This window comes from Macaca mulatta, chromosome X (genome assembly GCF_049350105.2).
Source record: "Macaca mulatta isolate MMU2019108-1 chromosome X, T2T-MMU8v2.0, whole genome shotgun sequence".
Classification (NCBI taxonomy): Eukaryota; Metazoa; Chordata; class Mammalia; order Primates; family Cercopithecidae; genus Macaca; species Macaca mulatta.
The window spans coordinates 52,223,498-52,239,120 of NC_133426.1; the positions used below are offsets into that span (position 1 = coordinate 52,223,498).

General features: G+C 39.5%; 1 long non-coding RNA gene across 1 annotated transcript in view; it reads right to left on the bottom strand.

Moving 5' to 3' along the window:
- The window catches only part of LOC106995713 (uncharacterized), a 74,426-nt gene extending 60,780 nt beyond the window's left edge, over positions 1–13,646 (bottom strand). The window contains exon 1 of the long non-coding RNA XR_013412701.1: positions 13,544–13,646. This is a non-coding gene — a long non-coding RNA (uncharacterized LOC106995713). The remainder of the gene's footprint in view (positions 1–13,543) is intronic.
- Positions 13,647–15,623: the final 1,977 nt, after the last annotated feature.

Below are 15,623 nucleotides of genomic sequence, written 5' to 3' on the forward strand. Positions count from 1 at the left end.
TGTTCACCACTGGAAAATCAATTCTCTGTTCCCATAGGCTCTGGTCACGCCCACATTCATCTGCCATCCCAAAATAAATTCACTACTGAGATCATACTCATACCACATGGTGCCATCACTCAAATTGAACCCTAGTGAAATGGTAATACACTAAGTATTCCATAAAACATGCTCAGAAAATGAGAACGAAAGACCTCATGACAAACTTTAGATGTGGTAAAATGGTTTCTGGATGGGATGCATTTTTCTATTTAAGTTCATCTGAATACTGCAAGAAAGACTTGGCTAAAAGACTCAATATCAGACTGTGTTAACTATACTGACTCATGGTGAAGTCAGTATAATATACACAACATATAACTTGAGAAACATTCACAACATATTGCAGCTTATTTTATTAACACACACCTTAGTGTTTAATGGTTAGAGTTGATAATATTTTCTTGTGCCAGGGGACTAAGACATTCATGGCTCCTAAATGCAAGTTGCCTATTTAGTAGATTTTTATCCAACAAATTAAAAATATGAGCATGAGTAATTTTGCTAAAGAGAAGGGATCTGATAACATTCCAGTGTCTCAGAAAAAGGCATGAATACTTCATCAAGAAATATTCAAAAGATTCCCAAGATAAACATTTTAGCAATGACAAATAAAGCAGTTTATAATATTCCCTACCTGAAAGAGGAAGTCTCCATAATTCTTGTCTGTTCCTTACAGAGTGATATTAGGAATTTTCTAAAAACATACTCCCATCAGAATTCTTTCAAACCTCACCCACATGATAAACTTAAAACTTCATGGTATGTGACTTTTTTTAACCAGCTTTATTTTTTAGAACAGTTTCAGGTACACAGCAAAAAGGAGCAGGAAGAACTCTGTATACACACTCACAGACTCCCTGACTATTAATATCCCCTCCCAGAGTAATGCATTGGTTACAACCAATGAATCTACTCTGACACATTACCACCCAAAGTCCACAATTTACATTAGGCTTTACATTTGGTGTTGTACATTCTATAGGTTTGGACAAATGTATAAAGACATGTGTCCACCATTATAGTATCATACAGCGTAATTTCACTGCTCTAAAAATGTGTGTTCTGCCTATTTATCATCCCTTCCTTCTAACCTCTGGCAACCACTGACCTTTTTACAGTCTCCTTCGTTTGTCTTTTCCAGACTATCAAATATTTAAACTAATACAGTATGTAGTCTTTTCAGATTGACTTCTTTCACTTAGTTTTATGCATTTTAAGCTTCCTTCATCATGTCTTTTCATGGCCTGATACCTCACTTTTGGTACTGAATAATATTTCATTGTCTGGATGTACCACAGTTTATCTGTTCACATACTGAAGGACATCTTCATTGATTCCAACTTTTGGCAATTATGAATAAAGCTGTTATAAACATCCATGTGCAGGCTTTTACGTGGGCATAAGTTTTCAACTTATTGAGTAAATAACAAGAAGTCTGATTGCTAGATCATACGGTAAGAATATGTTTAATTTTGTAAGAAACTGCCAAACTGCCTTACCAAGGCTATACCAACAACGATGAATGAGTTCCCATCACTCCACATCCTTGTCAGCATTTGGTGTTGCTAATGTTCTGGATTTTGGTCATTCTAATAAGTATATAATGACATCTCATTGTTGTTTTAAGTTTTATTTTCCTGATGACATATGATGTTGAGCAGTTTTTCATATGCTCATTTGCCATCTATGTATCTTCTTGGCGAGGTATCTGCTAAAGTCTTTCACCCATTTTTTAATAGAGTTGTCTCTTTTCTGAATGTTTAGTTTTAAGAGTTATTTATATATTTTGGATAACATTACTTTATCAGATGTTTCTTTTGCTAATACTTTCTCCCAGTCTGTGGCTTATCTTTTCATTCTACTAAAAGTGTCTTTCACAGAGCGGAAATTTTAAATTTTAATTAAGTTCAGCTTACCCATACTTTTTAAATAGAATGTACCTTTGGCATTATATCTAAAAAGTCATCACCAAATCCAAGGTTATCTAGATTTTCTTCAATGTTATTTTCTAGTAGTTTCATAATTTTGCATTTTACTTTTAGGTTGGTGATTCACTTTCAGTTAATTTTTGTGGCAGGTGTAGTTTCTGTATATAGATTCATTTTTTACATGTAGATGTTCAGTTGTTTCAATACCATTTGCTGAAAACACTACCTTACTCCATTGTATTGCCTTTGCTCCTTTGTCAAAGATCAATTGAATATACTTGTGTTGGAGCTACTGCTGGGCTCTCTGTTCTATTCCATTGACCTAAGTGTCTGTTCTCTTACCAATACCACACTGTCCTGATTACTGCAGCTTTATAGTAAGTCTTAAAGTTTGGTAGTCTTCCAACATTTTTTTCTCAGCAGAAACTTCAGAATTAATTTGTCAGTTTCCATGGAAATCCAGCAAAATCGCCCTGTTGGGATTTTTATTGGAATTGCACTGAATCTATAGATTAAGGTGAAAAGAACTGGCATCTTGACAATATTGTCTTCCTACCCATTAATATGGAATCTCTACATTTATTTAGTTCTCTGATTTCTTTCATCTGAGACTTGTACATTTCCTCATATAAATCTTTTACATATTTTGCTAGATCTATATGTAAGCATTTCATTTTTATGGATACTAATGTAAGTTATATTGTGCTCTTATTTTCAAATTCCACTTGTTTATTGCTGATATATATGAAAGTGATTGATTTTTCTTCTATCTTGCAACTTGCTATAATTGCTTAGCTGTCCCAGAAGTTTTTCTGTCAATTCTTTTAAATTTTTTACGGAGATAGTCATGTCATCTGTGAACAAAAAAATTATTTTTCTCTCCTATTATGCAAACCTTTTATTCCTTTTCCTTGTCATACTACATTAGCTAGGACTTCCAGTATGATGTTGAAAAGCAGTGATAAGGGGGAACTATTTGCCTTAATCCTGATCTAGTGGGAAAACTTGTAGTTTCTCACCACTCAGTATGATGTTAGCTGCAGGTTTTTGTGAATGTTCTTTATCAAGCTGAGTAAATTACTCTTTATTCCTAGTTTACTGAGAGTTTTTTTTAAAATCATGAATGGGTGTTAGACATTGTCAAATGCTTTTTCTTTGTCTATTGATTTGATTGTGCGGTTTTTCTTTTTTAGCCTGTCGATGCGATGAATTACGTTAATTGATTTTTGAATGTTGAACCAGTCTTGCATACCTGGGATGAATCTCACTTGGTCATGATGTATAATGCTTTTGATACATTGTAGGATTTAATTTGAAAAATTTCAGAATTTTTGCATCTATGTTTATGAGACATATTGGTCTTTAATTTTCTTTTTTGTAATGTCTTTGTCTGTCTTTGGTATTAGGTTTATGATGGCCTCATAGAATGAATTATCCAGTATTCCCTGTGCTTTTATATTCTAAAAGATACTGTAAATAATTGGTAAAATTTCTTTCTTCAATGTCTGGCAGAATTCACTGCTGAACTCAACTTGATCTAATGCTTTAGTTTTGGAAGGTTGTTATTGATTCAGTTTCTAAAATAGATATAGGCCTATTCAGATTGTCTATTTCTTCCTCTGTGAGTTTTGGCAAATTGTATCTTTCAAGGAATTGGTCCATTTTCTCTAGATTATCAAATTTGTGGGCGTGGAGTTGTTCATAGTATTTCTTTATTATTCTTCTAAGGTCCATGGCATCTATAGCAATGTCCCTCTTTCATTTCTGATTTTAGTAATTTGTTTCCTCTCTTTTTTTTTTCCCTAGCCTAGCTGGAGTCTTGTCAGTTTTATTGATCTTTTCACAGAACCAGCTTTTGGCTTCATGGATTTATCCACTGATTTTCTATTTTCACTTTCATTGATTTCTGTACTACTTTTTATTTTTTTAATGCTCAGTTTGGATTTAATTTACTCCTCTTTTTGTAGTTTCCTACAGTGAAAGCTTATAGATTTTAGATCTTTCTTCTTTTCTAATACATGCATTCAATACTACAAATTACCCCTGAGCACTGCTTTCACTGCATCCCACAAATTTTCATACATTGTATTTTCATATAATTTAAAATATTTTTAAATTTCTTTGATGTTTCTTCATTGATACATGTGTTATTTAGAATTATGTTATTTATTCTCCAAGTACTTGAAGATTTTCCAGCTTTTTTGTTACTAATTTCTAATTTAATTCCATTTGGTCTAAGAGTATACTTTGTATGATTTCTATTCTTTTATATTTGTTGAGGCATGTTTTATGGTCCATAATGGAGTCTAGCTTGGTGAATGTTTCATAAAAATTTGAGAAGGTATATTCTGTTAATGTTACATTAAGTAGTCTATAGATATCCACCATACCAGGTGATTTATGGTGTTATTGACTTCACCTATACACTTACTGGTTTTATGCCTGCTGAATGTGTCAGTTGTGATACAGAGATGTTGATGTCTTTTACTGTAATAGTGGATGCATCTATTTTTCCTTGCAATTCTATTGGTTTTCACCTCACATATGTTGATGCTCTCTTGTTAGGCACATACATAATAAGGATTGTTATGTCTTCTGGAATAATTGGCCCTTCATAATTTGGAATACCCATTTTATTCCTGATAACTTTCCTTGCACTAAAGTCTACTCTCTGAAATTAATAGTTATTCTTTTCTTTTGATTGGTGTTAGCATGGCATATAATTCTCCATCCTTTTAATCTGTATGTGTCATCATATTCATTGGGGATTTCTTGAGACAATATATATTTGCATCTTGTTTTTTGATCCACTTTGTTAATCTCTGTCTTTTAATTGGTGCATTTCGAAGGTTGATGTTCACAGGGATTATTTATATAGCTAGATTACCATTTACCATATTTGCTACTGTTTTCTATTCCTTGCCCTTGTTCTTTGTTCTGATTTTTGTCTTCCACTCTTTTACTACTTTTTGTGGCTTTGAGCATTTTATATGATTTTATTTTCTCTCCTTTCCTAATATATCAGCTATATTTCTTTTTTGTAACTTTTTTTACTGGTTGCCAGAGAGTTTGCAATATGTACTTACAACTAATACAAGTCCACTTTCAAATAACACTATACTGCTTCATGGGTAGTCTGAATACCTCATAATAATAAAATATTCTAATTATTTCCTCTGGTTCCTTCTATAATAGCTATCACTCATTTCATTTATACATAAGCACACATAAGCATATGTGCTTACATATAAGCATACATAACTGGTTATATTATTGGTATTATTATTTTGAACAAACTGTTATCTGTTCGACCAATCAATAAGGAAAATAAAGTTACTTTACCTTCACTTATTTCTTCTCTGATGCCTTTCCCTTCTTTATATGTATCTGAGTTTACAAACCTGAGAGAAATATCAGGGAACTTCAGTGAAGCCTTGAAGCATCACAGTCCAAGCATATTGTTTATTCTATGTGAAAGCAAAAAGACAGTGGGAGTAAGGAAAATGGAATACTAAAAAAGGCTAAAGAGAGACCTACTACTATGTTCAATTTTGAGATAGAAAAGCTAGGATAATATTTGCATTGGGGACTAAGGGAAATGTGTATATTATGTAACTTATATCCCTTAAATCTTTATTCATAGAGTTACTCACATTCACTTGGACTTCTTATCTGGAGATAGGGGTGCTGCAGAGACTAGTACAAGGAATGAGTAAGCCCTTAGCTATGAAATCTACAACAATGGGCTGTATTCCTTCCAATACTTACAGTTTTAGGAGATACTGGGACAATTTAGGCAGAAGAATTATGGTGTCAGTATTGACTTGCATGGCTTTAATATTACTTACTTATTCCATGTCTGCAGATGATGTGGACCAGAAAATATGGGGTACTGAAAAAAGCAAATCAGAAAATTGAGGTTATTCTAGGGATAAGAGAGTTGGAAACAGAGTGCAGGATAGAAAAGGGAGGTCACCATAGGATGGTACATTGGGTCATCCCATTCAGGGAGATCAAGAAAAAATCTTTCAGATATGCACCTAATCATGACTCCTCATCACGCTAAAACATCCTATCCTGATAGGCTGGACTGGGTGGAAAGACTGAGGAGAAAGGCATGTTAAGATGTGAAGTGACCTAAACAGGTGGGGAAAGGTGTAAAGAGAAAGAATATATTCAACTGGTAAATCACACCACTGAAATCTCTTTATTACTTCAAGGTAAGTTGGAAGGAAATTGGGAGGAATTATCAGTGAAGACTGTGGCTCCAATGTCTATAAAAAAGTAGATGACTGTGATGGTTAATTTTATATGCCAACTTAGCTAGGCCATAGAAACACTACTTTAGATGCTTTTATAATGATATTTTAAAAATGAGATTAACCATTTAAATCAATAGACTGAATAAAGCAGATTACCTTGCATAATGTAGGTGGTGTGTTTCATCCAATCAGATGAAGATCTTAATAGAAAAAAGACTGATGTTCCCCAAGGAAGAGGAAATTCTGCCAGCAGATAGCTTTCAGACACAAGCTGCAAGGTCAACCCCTGGGTCTCCAGCCTGCTGGCCTACCTGCAATTTTGGACTTGACAGTATCACAATCATGTATCAATTCCTTAAAATACACACACACACACACACACACACACACACACACACACACACACGTTCTGGTTCTCTGGAGAATCGTGATTAATACAATGGCCATTTACTAACAGAGTTATTTCTCCTTGCTAAATCAAAAGCAATTGGAGACACTAAAGACAGATTCCTTGGGAGTCATATTGTTTCTAATCGAGCAGCTTTTGGGGCTGCTTGTGTCCTGGTCAAAGCAATAAAATTGTAGGCATAGTGACATCCCCCTCCCAATATATGCAAGTATTCTTGCCTATCTGTGTTGTATTTGTGGAGGGTCTTTTGTTTCCCTCAAGTTAAGTTGTAGTGTTGCAAGTTTCTGGATGTAGTTTTGTCTTTGTTTTTCAGGGTATCCTCAAAATGCTGGACTAATTGTTGTGACTCATGAATGGGTATGGCATGCCAGCCTATTTTCTGCTTCTGAACAGCAGCTGATATTTCAGGCTTAGGGCTATTAACCAAAAAGGTGGTAATTTCAATGGTGATGTTAGCATTAATGCCCAACCCTGAGCATTCTTTAAAGTGATTTATAATAAAGATTCATTCCATCCCTGTCAATAGGGTTAGACTGTTCCCCAGCAACTGTGAGAGGGATAAACTTCAATATACCATTTAAAAGACCTTCTTGTATCTCTAAGGCATCAAGGTTAGCCTAAATCCTCATTTGTGTTGACCCATTTGGCCTTGTCACACCAGGTTCTGGCACCTCCTGGTTCTACTAAAAGGTGTGTTAACTAATACAAATCTGGAAGCCATTTCAGTCAGCCTCTTAGTCAGTAAGAAATCCTTTCAGATTTTGCCAAGTAGTCGGAGGCCAATTGTAACTTAGGAAACTGAAATCACAAAGAATGGGGATAAAAATAAGTAACAGGACAGGTGGTTGGGAGCCTTTTCAACCTTCTATTAATAATAAAGTGAAGTTATACAAAAAAAGATTGAGAGGACTACATAAAAATACAATTATCTATGCATCTTAAAACTACACATTTAGGAAGCAAAAACCAGGAAAAGTATTTGCAATGTATGTGACAGAATGGAAGATCAGTATCTTGACATATAACTTACAATCAATAAGATAATTAGATAATTATCTTTAAAACATTGATAAATGCTAGTTAGAGTATAAAAGAACAAGAATTCTCACATAATGTCAGTGGCAATATAAATGGGTATTGTGTTTCTTGCAATGCACCAAGAGAGTTAAAGTGTTCATGCCTTTCAAACCAGTAAATCTATTTTTGGAAATCTATTATAAATAATCAGAGATGGTAAAAAATATATGTGTGCAAAAATATTCTTGTCATTTAATGACGGGATAAACTTTAAGAAAATCTATCAATGTGCTTTCCTTGTACACATTTCCTTGACTGAATCGCCCTAAAAACTAGTAGCATGAATTTTCTACTAGAAGGCAGAAATGGGAAATTGAGGGAAAGGTTTCAGCTCTATGTAAATCTGAAGAGTAAATTTTATCAAACTCAGTCTCATGGATTGAAAATCCTAATACACACATTGTTGCAAATACTGGAGACAACGACAACAATAATTATATGTCTACAGTTGCCAGGAACTAAGAACCTGTTGTGCTATTTACGGTGACCACCATCCTCCAAGAAGCAGGTGCTATTATAACCTTCATTTTACTCACATGGAAACTGTGATACAGGAAGAAGCAGTAAATTGCCAAGGTTCTTGGAGTTCCTCAAAGAGGGCACTGGCGTTGAGGTCATTGGTCTATCATACATAAGATTATACACGGTTTACACAATGCTTTCCTGCCTCCAGTGCAAGAATGAAATAAAAGACAAACTGGGTAGAGTGTAAAATAGCCAGCAAAACTTTTTTCAAAATGGTAATAATTTAATGCTCACAATAAAGTGCCAAATGGAAGGGTGAGGGGGAAGCCACGTTGTTTCATCCAGTATCATCTAAGCTTATGAAAAAATACACTGTATTTACAAAGATAAACATCTGGAAGAAATAAGGTATTTGTTCATTTATTCAAAACTGTATGTTGAGAACACTCCTGTACAGTCTTGTCAGTTTGCCGAAAAGGCAATGTTGAGCAAAAACAAAGCAGAACAATCATAGTTCCTGTTCTTAGGAAGGTAACATGATTACATTTACCGATGAGATAGGGGGTCAGGGTTATTTTTGCTTTCCATTTCAGTTACTAAGTATTTTTTCGACGCATCTAGACTGTGTATTGTTTTAGAATGAGAAATGAGTAAAAATTTTCAAGCATTTTTCAAATGATTTTTAGGGCACGGTAACTCACACTAAAAATCTGAGTTTAAAAAAGATGAACTAACGATGGAATATGAACTCGTGTTTAAAATGCACCTTTGGGAATGAAAAACTCTAAGGAAACAAATATTATCAGTGGTCATTTCTGGGTGATGGGACTGAGGGTAAGACTGGCTTTCTTTATTACATTGTATTTGTCCTCCAAATTTTCTATAGTGAGGTTGAGTGACTTCCATAATAAAAGAATGCGTGTATTTATCAATATAAAAGCAGGTCCACAAAGCCCAGTACAACCTGGGGACAGAGAATGACAAGACGATTGAGAGAAGTCAAAATACAAGTTGCTAAGGAACTTAGGCAGCATCTCAAGAGGAATGCCAATTTCAAAAGCAAAAAGTTTTTGTTCATCAGCTCTGAGTTTTCTTAAGGGATGCCACCCGCCCCGCCTCACCCCCTAAAAAACAGGCAGCCCCAGAAGCAAGACTTGGAAGGTTTAAGAACCAACCTCTTCTCTCAAAAAAGGTTCCGCGGCAGTTTTTTCAAGCAAGAAGGGCGGGGGGAGAGGCGAGTAGGGTGTAGCCACGGAGCAACATTGCCACCTGCAGGCCACGAGAACGAAGCGCTACCAACCACGAAAGAAAATTCATCCTTTCTACTGCTTTTCGGCCAAGAGCTGGTAGAGCTACCTGAGGAAGCCACGCGGAATGAAGATGAGGACAAGAGAATAGACTAGTACCGGTCAGGCAGGCCCCTACTAACCAGCCGTAGAGTGCAGCCTCCCATAGTCCCGCCCTCGGAGCCATAGCAACCCAGCAGGAAGTTCCTGCGCCATCGGAAAAAGCAGCCCTCCGGGCGGGGTTGGCCTAGGATTGACGGGCTCTGGGCCTGCGCATCGGAGTCCGGGGAGTTCGGCGCCAGTCTCTGTCTCAGGGTCAGCCACAGGCTTCCTTCCTTGCTATTGACAGTTGATGGCTCAGGTTCGCGACCGCTGAGGGCCAGGGTCTACACGACTGCCCCAGCCGCCTCAGGTTCGAGACCTGTGCCAATCCCATGTACACTCTCCTCCCACCCAGCCCCTGGACACGCTTCTCATGTGACACACGCTCTGTCATCCTCTCACCCCTCACACCGCGGATCCCCCCCCAGCGACCTCAGCGCCCCCGGGGCTGACAAGGCCACGGCCGGCTCCCCTCCGTCTTGAGGGGGCCTCCTCCTCCCCACCTAAGTCTCCTCCGCGCGGTAATGCTCTGGGCCTCAGGAAAGACCAAGCCCCTTCAGGATGTCTGTTTCCTGCATCCCGCAATCTCACCAGGGGCAGCACCCAATCCAGTCCTAATAGCTCCCTCCTTCCAATGCTCCAGCATCCACGGCCTTCAGCCTCAAGGAGGCCTCCTCTCCACCGACCCCAACCGCGTTCCTCACCATTCACCTTCCTTACCCAGCTTACCCAAAACTAGTAACTCTCCCTCCTCAAACGCATCTCTTCATTTTCCCTCCTCCCTACTCTCCTGGCAACCCCCTCCACCCCCCCGAAACCAAGTAGACAGACAATGTGCACCCTCCACAAGTGTACCTTCTCTGTCCTCTCCCTACAATAGCCCCCACAAGGACCAGCACCAACTCTTCTCATGATATTCCTTGATATTCCCCTGAGAAAACAGGAGCGATTGGAGAGAAACTCTCACCACTTCCCAAAAGCAGTGGGCCTGCACTTGTAATCTCAGCTGCCCCAATGGAGGAAGTGACAGGATCCTACTTGAGGCCGGCCCTTCACCTGAATCCTATGCCCTCTACCTTCTCAAGGTAGGGACTTTTGTAGTGATTATCCCTTTTTCCTGAATTGTCACATTATTTATTCCAAATTCTTCTGTCATCTACAAACCTGCTCTTGTTTCTGACATTTTATACAAAATGTAGTAAAACAGAAAGCCGTTCCTTATCCCATATTTCTCCAAGGTAATGACACATTTCCCTGATGCTCCAAGCAGCAAATCTGTCTTCCCTTCTTCTATAATCATTATCATTACAAACCTCTTCAATGCAGCTTCTACCTGCTCACCTCCCAACAGAAAAGTGCTTTTGTTAAAGGCACCGATGGCCTTCATATTGCCTAACCCTATGATCACATCTTCATCCTTTTATACTATGTCTAGATGCCTTCAGTACATGTGACACCTCCCTCCTTCTCAAAGCCTACTCTCCTCCCTCCTTCTTTATCTCGCTCCCTGCCTTCTCTCCTCTTTGCCCTGCCTTGTTTTTCTTCTTAATCATAAAATTATTTTATTGATGTTTTAGGTGGCATAAATACAATAAATTTGAGGGAGAATGAGGAAGATGTTAGCTAATGAGTAGGTCATGTAGGCCTCCACAAAGCTTCAGGACTAATACAGACATGAACATACACCTAAGCTTGCCCCCGTAACTCCACGAACACACCACAAGCTTCAGGATAGTTTGTCTCTGATGCTCAAGTAATCTCAGAAGTTGCCAGACAATGGTGGGGAGAGAGAGCTTAGAAGTGACGCTCTCTGGACACACATATTAAAACTGCTGATGCAGCACCTTGTAGGCCCCTTTTAAAGCGTGATGACTCCTGTGATGGTTAATACTGAGTGTCAACTTGACTGCATTGAAGGATGCAAAGTATTGATCCTGGGTGTATCAGTAACGGTGTTGTCAAAGGAGATTAACATATGAGTCATTGGGCTGGCAAAGGCAGACTCACCCTGAATCTGGGTGGGCACCATCTAATCAGCAGCCAGTGCGGCCAGAATGTAAGGCAGGCAGAAAAACATGAAGAGACTAGACTGGCTCAGCCTCGCAGCCTACGTCTTTCTCTCATATTGGATGCTACCTGCCCTCGAACATCAGACTCCAAGATCTTCAGCTTTGGACCCGGACTGGTTTCCTTGCTCCTCAGCTTGCAGACGGCCTATTGTGGGACCTTGTGATTGTGTGAGTTAATACTACTTAACACACTCCCATATATATATATATTAGTTTTGTCCCTCTAGAGAACCCTGACTAATACAACTCCCTTTGAACTCCAAGTTTACTTTTACAGAGAGCTTGTCCTGCTACTGATGGTGTATTGACTTGTATTTGGTAATCCCTTCCACTTTGTATTTCTTTATCTGTTAGTCAATCTCCTTCAAACATTCCGAATGAATTTGAATTCTACAAGAGAAAGTACAAATCCTAAAGACTTCCCTTTATGATCTGGATTTACTATGGGAATCCTTATGTCTAGATGAAAGATAAGGCAAATAAACAACTGTTCTGTTCCAGTCATGGGGGAGTAGAAGGCATGGAGACAGTGTCAGATGCAGGTAAGAGACTCTCATCCCAGTCTCTCTTCTATGGGCCTTATTTTACATGTGACAGGTGTGTCAGAGAAGTGGAAGGGAGTTCCAAATAAAGAGATTTTTTCCCAACTGAAATTTAGGACTCAGAAGTTTACTTTTGCAGGATGAAATAGTGAGCTCCTTGGTTAGAATAATGGCTGGAGTTTAGGAATTTCTATTTTTGGAGTTGATCTTGGTTCCTGCAGTGAGCTACATTCTCTGAGACGGGGACTGTGGAAGTGGCTGATTCAAGAGCCTGGGGAGCTACCATGAAACAAGCATAAGCCAGATAGAGCCTTGGTGACCCTGCAGCTGAGGCTGTGATGTGGCCAGCCCTGCCCAGATGTGGGAGGGAGATGAGACCCAGATTCAGAGGGGCCTGCTGATGCCAGCATGGGTGGGCCGAGGCCGAATGAGCCCGGGAGCACCAGATTCCCTTACAAACCACCGAGAACACTGCCATCAACATAAGATGTCATCAACCCCTTCTCGTTATCACTATGAAGACTCGAAAGCCATACACACCGTTAATCATCTTGGAAAGGAGTAGGGAGATGGGGCAGAAATCTGGGAGACTGATCATTTTCAGCAAAACAGGCTGAGCATTTGTACAAATGGACCATTCACGTGATAGCATCAGCTGACACCAGATTAGACATAACTCCAGTATTTTCTCACCTTACTGTCCAGTACAGAGGTTATGCACTCATAATGAAGATCAGATCGGCATTAGCAAGTAAACGCACCAAACCCCCATCAGGTCTGAGAAGCGCAAGTTAATTTGTGGTCTCTGCATACCATCTCTTTCAGTTCCCCCTCTGCCCACTGTCTTATCAGTTCATGGAAGAGAGGATTGGGACATCCTTGCCTCCTCTTCTCCTTTAACCCAGGACAATTTTAACCTGTTATAAATTGACCCTGACAACAGAGCACAGAAAGAGAAGACCAGAAGAGAGACACAGAGTGGAGTAACAGATGAGAGTTATTGCTGAGGTGAGCAGGGCCTCCTCTAGGCTTGCAGCTGCCCTCCACAAGTGATACCAGGATCCACTGCCCTTTATGGACACAAATTCTTTCCCAGGGTCTATGTCCTGGAGCTTAGAGTCAGAAAATATTCATAGCTCTGTGTACTGCTAGAGAAAATCACAGAACCATATGTTAGAAACACTGCATTTTCATAGTCATCATTGTCTCCTAGGATCTCAGTGCCCAGCAACAGGCTTTCTTGGTGACTTGTCCCTCCTCCAGTCCCTTCTGAGGGGATCCCAAGATTTCTCCTCTCTCCTGGAACCCTCTGTCACACATCTGTCCCCTCGCTCTTAGCCACAGCAAATTCCCATTCTCACCTGAGATCCAAGCAGGCAGGGAGAGGGAGGAGGGCCTCGGTGCTGGAAAGGGGTATGGATTCTGTTGTCTTGGCAACATTCTTCTTCACATCGGCACTGGGTCACTCAGCTCAGATCCATGGTTGGTTACCTGGGAAACAACCTTTATCCATCTGACTCCAGAGAATAGCAAACAAAAGAGTGGAAACTAAGAGGATTATCATGGGAGGCCACCCACAGACATGGAATCGTGACTCTCAATAGATGTGTTTGTCACAAGGGTCCTTGCACATGCAGAGACACGTGTATATGTGTTTGCTCAGTAGCACTCATTGCTCCCTAGAGGAGCACAGTGACTACGGCAAAGGTACACACTGGGGAGGCAGAGGATGAGGTGGGAATGTAGGCACATGACAGATCATGAAAAGCATGGAACGTATAATATTAATGACATCCTCTTCACTGAACATAAACAAGACGCTGTCCCACAGACCCTTGCAGCCATGAGTGAGCACCTCACTGTGAGGGTATAGGCAACTGCTTCTCCATAATGTACAAGACACCTCTTCAACGGTTGAATTTGGGAGCTACATTTAGAACTCATAAGGCAAACTATTTCGAATATGGTAGAAACACAAGTTCCTAGAGCTCCAACCTTCCAAATCTATTAAGGAAGCCCAACATGTGGTAGGAATCTTTGGATTCTGGCACCATGACATTCCTCACATCCAATATTTGCTGGATGCTATCTATGGAGTCTCCCTTAAGTCTTCTGCTTTCCAGTGGGGACCTGAGCAACAGACAATAGAGAAACTAAAGGAAGCTATTACTTCTCTCATGTGCTCCAAAGGCATGACTTACAATGAGAATTTTCTGCCATGCCGAATTTGCTTCCAGGCGCCTCTGGACCAAATGGATAGGCAAACACCTACCCACCAGCTTTTGCTGTAAGTGGCTCCCAGCATAAGCCCAAATATATTCACCATGAGCGAGGCACCATGTGGCAGTGTACTGGGCACTTCTTAAAACTGAAGCCCTTACTGGGGTAGAGCCAGTTACCCTGTTATGCCCTGCACAGTGGAAGAAGCTCTCCTTAAAACTGAATCGGCAACGGAGACTCCCTTATAAAATGGTCTTCCCAGACTCCAGCTAAACTCAACCCTACTGGAGTGTCACGTCGCATGAGCAAATAGCCACATGCCCTGCCCATAAGGCTAACTTGCCAAACCCCAGAAATGGCTTCATCCCTTGCTCAAGGGGAGCCAGAGGGAGGAAGGCCAGCACTCTAAAAACAAGAAAAGCAATGTTTTTTTCCTCTCCCAAGTGTATTACCTAGACAATGGAGATATAATTAGCAAATACCTGTAGTTATTTTTTATATAATAACCTACGACAGGATGTAAACTTAAAAGCACATTTATCCTGAGTAGGATCCACTATAGTTAGAAGTTTCGTAATAATAGGAAATGTCAAGACATTAGGGAAATTGAATTTTCCTTGCAGGATCCATGAACATCTTCAACCAAAGCAGAAATAGCCTAATCAGAAGAGAGGTGAGGGTTCAGGTCACCAAATAAGGTTCAGTTGGTTTGGGGTTGGAGGAGCTTCAAATCTTCTAAAGCTTCCCATAATACAGTCCTGATAATTTGAAAGAGACATTGTTTCATAAACTTGGTTTAAATAAGAATTTCAATGGAGTCATGGTTTATTTAAAAAGAAAAATTTACCTCCCAGTGGCAGATGAAAGAGTCAGTGTTCCTCTTCTGGCTGAAGGAGAAAACTAACAAATGTGAGTTTAACGTACATCTTAAAAGAAAACAGAGGCTGGGATCGGTGGTTCACATGTATAATCTCAACACTTTGGGAAGCTGAGCCAGGAAGATCGCTTGAACTTAGGAGTTCAAGACATTTTGTCTGTCATATGTGGGAGCTAAAAATTTTGATCTAATGGAGTAGAATTTTGGTTACCAGAGGCTAGGAACAGGGGTGGGTGGGATGAAGAGAAGTTGGTTAATGGGTACATACAGTTAAGTAAAAGGAATAACTTCTATTTGATAGCACAGTAGGGTGACTAATGGTAACAATAAATTATCATATATTT